A 6,000-nucleotide genomic window follows, 5' to 3' on the forward strand; every position below is an offset into this window, starting at 1 on the left:
TTGAAGCTTTTTATTAGGTGCATAAAGATGTAGGATTCTTACACTCTCTTATAGAATGGACTCCCTTTTCACTATCAAATGGCCTTAATTTTTTCTTCACTCTCTCATTTGTGTTCTCTCCTGATTTTCTCTCTCTCTCTGTCTTATTTTTCTTGAACAGTTTTGCTTTTTAGGTTAATCCATTTTGTTGATACTCTCGAAGAAACAACTTTTAGCATACATTTGGGTCTTGCTTTTTAATGTCTTCTGAAAATCACTGTATTTTAAATGGGATGTTAAGTTAATTAACAGTTAATGTAATTCCTAATATGGTTGGATTTAGGTTTCCTATATTGTTATTTAATTTCAACTTGTCTCCTTTGTCCTCCTTTTCTGTCTTTGTTGTGAGTCATAGGATATTTTTAGAATCTTAAATATATTGGCTTTTAGCATAGCTCTTTGAATTATTGTTTAATGGTTGCTATAGGAATTACAACATACATTCTTAGGTTTTTACAATCTACTTAGAGTTTCTATTGTACCACTTTGTGTAAAGTATATAAATCTTTCAAACATATAGGTCAATGTATTCCCCCACCTTAACCTTGATAAAACCTTGATGATGATAACCTTGATGATGTATATATTTTTTCTATTTATGGTATAGGCCCCATGCCTTAATCCAATTTTTGTTGTTATAACAGAATACCTGAGGCTGGGTAATTTATAAAGAAAAGTGGTTTCTTTAGCTCATGATTCTGCAGGCTAGGAAGTTCAAGGACATGGCACTGGCTTCTACTTAGCTTCTAGTGAGGGCTTTTATACTGGGTAAAAACATGGTGGAAGGTCATATAAAAGCAGACACCTATAAAGAGGGACCAAACATTAGTAGGAACCTCCCTTTATACAAATCCATTCTCAGGGGAACTAATCCATTCCTGTGAGAATTAATCCAGTCTCTCAAGAGTGAGAACACACTTGCTACCTGGAGAAAAGCACCAAGCCATTCATGAAGAATCCACCCCATGTCCCAAACACCTCCCACTAGTCACCACCTCCCAACACTGCCATATTGGGGGTCAAATTTCAACATGAGTTTTGGCATGGACAAACCACATCCAAACAATAGCATCCCAGAATTTGTAATTTTTTGAAACAGTAATATGCATTTTAAAAAAATAAAGAGGGATCAATAGTGTTTTATATTTACCCAGATATGTGCTATTCTTTTTTTTTTTTTTTTTTTTTTTTTTTGTTGAGACGGAGTCTCGCTCTGTCGCCCAGGCTGGAGTGCAGTGGCCGGATCTCAGCTCACTGCAAGCTCCGCCTCCGGGTTTACGCCATTCTCTCGCCTCAGCCTCCCAAGTAGCTGGGACTACAGGCGCCCGCCATCTCGCCCGGCTAATTTTTTGTATTTTTTTAGTAGAGACGGGGTTTCACCGTGTTAGCCAGGATGGTCTCGATCTCCTGACCTCGTGATCCGCCCGTCTCGGCCTCCCAAAGTGCTGGGATTACAGGCTTGAGCCACCGCGCCCGGCCGATATGTGCTATTTCTAATGTTCTTATCTCTTTTTAAATACCTGAGTTTCTCTCTAGTATCATTTCCTTTATCCTGATGTAACTCTATAACCTGCAATTGGTAAATATATGTTTTACCAAATTTTGGATATAGTCAACCACTATGTATTAGAATATTATTTCTGCCCCATTTTCTTACTCTTGTCCTAATAAACTTTAATTACATATATATTAAACCATTTGGCATTATTCCATAGGAACCTGAGGCCCTGTTAATTTTTTCAATCTATTCTCAGATTATTATTATTATTATTATTATTTTCCTGAGACAGGGTTTTACTCTGTTGTAGAGGCTGGAGTGCAGTGACATGATCACAGCTCACTGCAGCCTTGACCTCCTGGGCTTAAGTGATTCTCCCAACTTAGCCTCCAGAGTAGCTGCAAATACAGGCATGCACCACTATGTCCATTTAATTTTTGTATTTTTTTTTTAGAAATGGATTTCACCATTTTTCACAGGCTGATCGACTCAAGTCATCCACCCCTCTTGGTTTCCCAAAGTGCTGGGATTACAGGTTTGAGCCACCATGCCAGGTGCAGACTGCATTCTTTATAGTTATATATCTTCAAGTTTACTGTCTCATTTTATTGTCATCTCCATTCTGCTTTTGAGCCTATGCTGTGACTTTTTATTTCATGTATTTTATTTTTAAATACTAGTATTTAATTTGTTATTTTTGATATTTTTTACTTCCTTGTTGAGATTTCCATTTTTTACTCTGAGAATATTTTCTTGTATGTCATTGAGCATTTTTTTTTTTTTTTTTTTTTTTTTTGAGATGGAGTCTCACTTTGTTGCGAAGGCTGTAGTGCAGTGGTGCGATCTCGGCTCATTGCAACCTCGACCTCCACCTCCCAGGCTCAAGCGATTCTCCTGCCTCCGCCTCCGAATGTCATTGAGCATAATTACAATAGCTGCTTCAGAATTTTTGTCTGCTCGTGCCAATGCCTTGATTGTCTTGGAGTTGGTTTCTACGTTTTTCTTCCTTGAGAATGGGTCACATTTTTTTTTGTTTGTTTTTGCTTTTTGAGTAATTTGGGATTTTGTCTGAACACTGTGTATATAATGTTGGAAATAACCTATTTTAAATTCTTCCAAAGAGTGTTGATTTTTTCATTTGATTGTATTAGCAGGTAATAAACTTGGTTGCAGTCAAGCTGCAAACAATGTGTTTTGCAACAGCTTAAATCTCAGTATAGTTATTTCATTCTTAGTTAGCTTCTGTGGTCTGCCTCATGCATGCATGTTTTAGGGTTCTGCAGAACTTGTTAAGAAAACTTGGGGTTTCTTTTCTCTGTCTCTCCTTTCCGGGGATTATTCCTTTACTTTTCACAAGTTGTGGTATCTTTGAACTCTATCCTTTGTTTCTGAGTCAGGAAATTTGCAGATTTTCTATAGGAATTGTATCCAGTCTGCATGGTGCCTACTGCAGCATTCTTTTAGCCTAAGAGCTGTAAAAAAGGTAAAATATTCTGTGTTATTCCATTTTAAAGTGTTGACCACCTCCAATATCTATTTGCTTTTGTTCACTCTATGGTGCTTTCAGATGATTGTTTTGTTATAAAGGCAGTCCTTGCTACGCACAGTCCTTGCTATGCACAGTACTGTGTCAATGGAAACCTGTGAATTTTGTAACTGCGTCTTCTCTTTGCACATTAACTGATACTATAGAACTATATAAAGCAATGACTTGGTTCTGATATGCACGACTTTTAACATGGTTTTAGGTAACACGCGGACTGCCTATATTTTTGTCCAGAGTCTATAGTTGTCTTCAGAAGGATTATTCTTGTTGGATCTTTCTTGTCTACATCAGAAGAGGAACTCTTTCTCCTGATCATTTTCTATAATGGTCTCATGCTTTTTTACCTCATAGCCCTTTTTACAATTTGTAACTATTTATAGTTATAGCTATGTCTGTGTACTTATTTATTTTCAGACCGTTTTGTTAAAATTTTGTGACAAATTGCAAGCAATCAATAGATATGCCTGAAATGAAAGGGTGAAACATTGCATGCCTAAAATGATGTCTTTCATGATGATAAAACTTAGGTGGCAAAATGGTTTTAATTATAGTCTCAAAAGATACTTCCAGGGACTGCAACCAGGTAAACAATATAATCACAGGGGTCCACATCAGATCTCTATGCTTGTTTAAGAGCTAAAATAGACATTTTATTTGGAAATTATAATAACAAGACCACTTCAGTCTTACTTTTAGATATTTCTGAATAATGCCTAACTGGGAAGGTGGGAAAGGCTTGACATGTTACTATTCAATAATAAAACATAGTTTTAAACACATAGATTTTTGTGTCATCAAATGTTTAGGAATCAGTATTTGTATAGTTTTAACAGATCACAATACTGCCACATTTATATGATTAGAGAGCAGATCTCAAATTTAACAGTTTAGAGACTCTCTTTATATAAGACAGCTACTATAGCACTTAGCATACTCAAGAAATATTAGTTTATTTCTTTATTGCCTCATCCTTCTGGTATTCATAACAGATCAAACAAGTACCCTTTTCAAACAGCTCAGTTTGCTAGTTTTCAAGTATAGATGCAACCCTCTATGTTAATAAAGCTTAATGAAGCTTAAGTGGAAATTGTCATTTGTTTGTTACTTAAAGCAATCTGTAGAGTAGATAAGAGTGGAACATTTATTGTAAAATAAATAAGAACATATGGATCTTTTGTGTAGCTTTCTGGATTCACTTTGCTTTTGCCCTGGTGAATGAAGGTACAAATAATAAAGGACCTCGATGAAGATTTTAAGCTAAATTTCTCCAGGCGCTAATTTCTTGGCTAGAGTGGAGGAGGTCTTCATAAATGTTCTGCATCATTCTTAAGAGAAGTCTAATTCAAGCTATTTCCTTCATGAAGGACCTCTTTAGGTTTACATATTTTCATTTACTAAGTGTGTGACATTAGAGTGGGTGGTATCGTAAAATTTAATTAACTGAAGACAAGACAGATGGGATCGCTACAGATAGATGGTATGAATTTCCCTATTTTTGGGGTATAGTTTTAGTGGGATTATATATCACTGTCTCTCAAACTTTAATGTGCTGATAAGAATCACCTGGAAATCTGGTTAACATGCAGATTCTGATTCAGCAAGTTTGGAATAGAATCTGGGTCTGCAGTTCTAACAAGATCCCAGGTGATGCCTGTACTGCTGATCTGAAGACCACACTTCAGTTGCTAGATTATACTACAGACTTGCTTGCTATGTCAACTGAGATGGGGCTTAGGATATTTGCTGTTATTTTCTCCCTTTTAAAAAGGTAGTTAATGCAACCCTGGAAATCTTTACATTTGCTAGATAGAATACGTTGTGTATTAGGTTGGTGCAAAAGTTTTTGTGGTTTTTACTGTTACTTGCAATGGCAAAAACTGCAATTACTTTTGTGCCAACTTAATAAATTCCAGGTGATATTAGTGAGGAGACTCCATGACTTTAGAATTTCTTGGAATTTTAAATTTGGACACATTTTTAGTATGCCTGAAATATTCAATAATAAGCTTTTTTTTCAATGATGTAGTGTTTATATGTAATAAAATATACTCACTGAAAGGGAACTTAGCCGTCATTCCAATTTCTCATTTCACAAATAAGGAGACTGGGGCTAGTTTAATTACAGGACTTGACCACTTACGTGTTCTGAGGCTCTTTAACATGCAAAAAGAAATTATATTGATTTGGAAGAAGATCATAGTGTGGTGCTACCCCAAATATATTAAATTAACTGCTTTGATTGGGACTTAAGCAATCAGTTCCATAAAACAGAATTATTTTCCCACTGCTTTGAACCAGTTACTTTGGCCCTAGTAGGCACAATATATTCAGAGACCTCTTTTGCTAAGAAAACTAGCACTTCTCATTTCTGTTCAAGATATTAATTGGGAACACTTAATTAAATGGTAAAAATTATTCTTTGATAATAAACATTCAGTTTACAGAGCTAAGCTCTGCCAAATCAGAAAATATTGCTTACAATGTTCCAGCAAAGCACATGTATAAAAGAGACATGATTGAATTGAGAAGATAAATAATATGTCTGAGTATAAATTAAAAACGTGGTAAGTAATATAAATGACTGAATCTCTTCAGTTTTTCAATACGATGTTCAAATTGAAACCTTACTATTTTATCTGTCTGTTTTTTTAAGTGAAGTTTTATTTAAAATTAAAATGGATACAACTCTGACCTCTCACACAGGCTTGCGTTTTTCACTGCAAACAGCATATTTCCTTTCTGTCTATTTATGCTTCAAATTAAAAGCCTCTAAAACTGAACTCATTTTCTGTTTTCTCTAAGAGCTTTCCATGTTGAACAAAGTAAAAATATATTTTTCCCAACATAAAATTGGAATTGTCTTTGACTTTCTTCTCATTAGCTTGGTATATCAGCTAGTTTCACTGATTCTTTTTCC

This window comes from Trachypithecus francoisi, unplaced genomic scaffold (assembly GCF_009764315.1).
Source record: "Trachypithecus francoisi isolate TF-2019V2 unplaced genomic scaffold, Tfra_2.0 Lachesis_group19, whole genome shotgun sequence".
NCBI lineage: Eukaryota > Metazoa > Chordata > Mammalia > Primates > Cercopithecidae > Trachypithecus > Trachypithecus francoisi.